Genomic DNA, 2223 nt, shown 5'->3' on the forward strand with positions numbered 1-2223 from the left:
CCTGCAAGTTGCTACTGTTGTGCACACCATGCTAATACCTTCATCTGGAGAGAGACGAGGAAATTTGCGAAGTTAGACGAGTCAGCTCGTGCAAGCGCGATGATGGAGAAATAATTAACTTACGCAGTCTGGTAGAAGGCAGACCTAATCCGAGATTTAAGATCTCTGGCAAGACTCCTTATGGCACGTACGGGTACTTACTACTATTTTTACTACAATCCCTGTGATGACTTTGATGTGTCTACTAACAACAAAGGATGTCAGGGTGTGGCTGTATGCCAGCAATACCAATATAGTGCTTACGGATATAACCTTGATGGTGTGCAGTTTGAGTACATCAATGGATCACTGTTTGCTGCTTATCACAATGTTCCCTCACCTGATGGTTTGCTCCGCTCAACTTACATTGAATTGATTTGTGACGAGAGTATTTATGGAAGATTTGAACTAGTTGGAGAAGATTCTTGGCTGCTTTATACTTTCAAACTCTATTCATTGCGTGCTTGTCCTGGAAAGTGTCAGAGATATGTGTCATCCTGTATCAATGTCAATACCTGTACATGTGCAGACCCGAGGGGAGAAATCCCAATTAACCTTCATGCGCTGGACAGCCCAACAAGTCCTACGCAGGACCAAACATCACCATCAGCAGCAATGTACTACACCCTTGTACCCCTGTTACCTCCCCTGATTGTGGTGACCAGTCTGTGTGTTTGAGAGATGGCAGTAAAGTTATCGGATATAGTTCTGCTAACAGTAGTACATTTGTGACTGCCAGAGATGGACAAGTCAGTCTGCAGTATAGTAATGGTAGAAAGAGCTCAACCGTTCATCTGAAGTGTGATCAAAATGCTAGGACTGAACCGTTCTTTAGAGTAGAAGAAATCAATGACGCTAGTGCTGTGATGTCAATGTACAGTGTGTGTGCTTGTGATGTGGTAGCTGCTATAATCCACCTTTGTAGTATATTATGTGTAATTTGATCTGTTTATACTCTAAACCATATCACGGTGTATATTGTCATTATGTGAATTTTTTTACTATACAAATCTGTGTATCGCAAGGCTGTCTCCTCATTTCTTTATAGACTGTTGCATATTGTGATCAAGTCATGCTAATACTCTAATAGTGCAGTCATAATAGAACGATCAGTTGTACTATTGCAATGCTCACCATGCAACTAGTGTTTGTGATTGAAAAAAAATTATCATTCACAAATTTATAAAGTTAGATAGCTGAACAGGTTACGGATTTAGGGCCCCTCAAAAAGTTTACTTATGCATGTGCTGGCTGAAGTTACAGTACAAGTGCAATGTTGCATCTTACGCATACATTGGCAATGGAAGAGAAACAAAAAGGAGTCAATATTATATTTTAGAGGCAAAGCTGCTAAAAACAGAAACACTCTAATAGAACAATCAACCAGCTACTCTAATAGAACATCCATCATTAAAACTCTTCTAAACTGTAAGGAACAAACACCAGTGTGCATGTTGAAATTGATCACCTCACTGTAAAAAACTGAAGTGTCCACAGCACACCAAAATGTCCCAATACTGACACTAATGGTGATAATGGTGTCTATATTGGAACATTTTTGTTGTCCAGAGGACACTTCGGTTTTTACAGAGCTCTTCTTCTTTGACTTGTACACTGATATCTCACCATTGTGCCAAGCATCCTGTATAATCCTATACCTTTTATCAGGCATAATAAAAGTAGGGAGGGAGAGTGTCTAACTCCCAATGCAGCCTGTACAAATCACTGCGTATTTTTTTATTATGTACTCTTGCTTTATGTACCACAAATCATACCCATGAGATATCAATCCCTCTTGAAAGGCTGTAACTTCTTTTCGTTTAGTGGTTAATACCACTTGTAGCAATGTAGGCACCAACTTTGGGTTGAACCTGATAAAGCTCCACAAATAGTTTTAGAACAAACAATGTTATGACCACCTTCTATCTACGTGCAATTGAAAATGCATTTGAAGGTATTGTGAATTAAAACCTATAAAGTTCTTTGTCTGCACCGATGCTGCTGTATATCAAGTTTCTGATGATGGTCTGCAGTATTTTAGTAATCCAATTTTTATTTTAACCTCACAGTAATCAGCATAGCCATTTTCCTTTACTGGAGCATCACACACACACACACACACACACACACACACACACACACACACACACACACACACACACACACACACACACACACACACAC

The sequence above is a fragment of the Dysidea avara genome, chromosome 12 (assembly GCF_963678975.1).
Source record: "Dysidea avara chromosome 12, odDysAvar1.4, whole genome shotgun sequence".
In the NCBI taxonomy this organism is placed as follows: Eukaryota; Metazoa; Porifera; class Demospongiae; order Dictyoceratida; family Dysideidae; genus Dysidea; species Dysidea avara.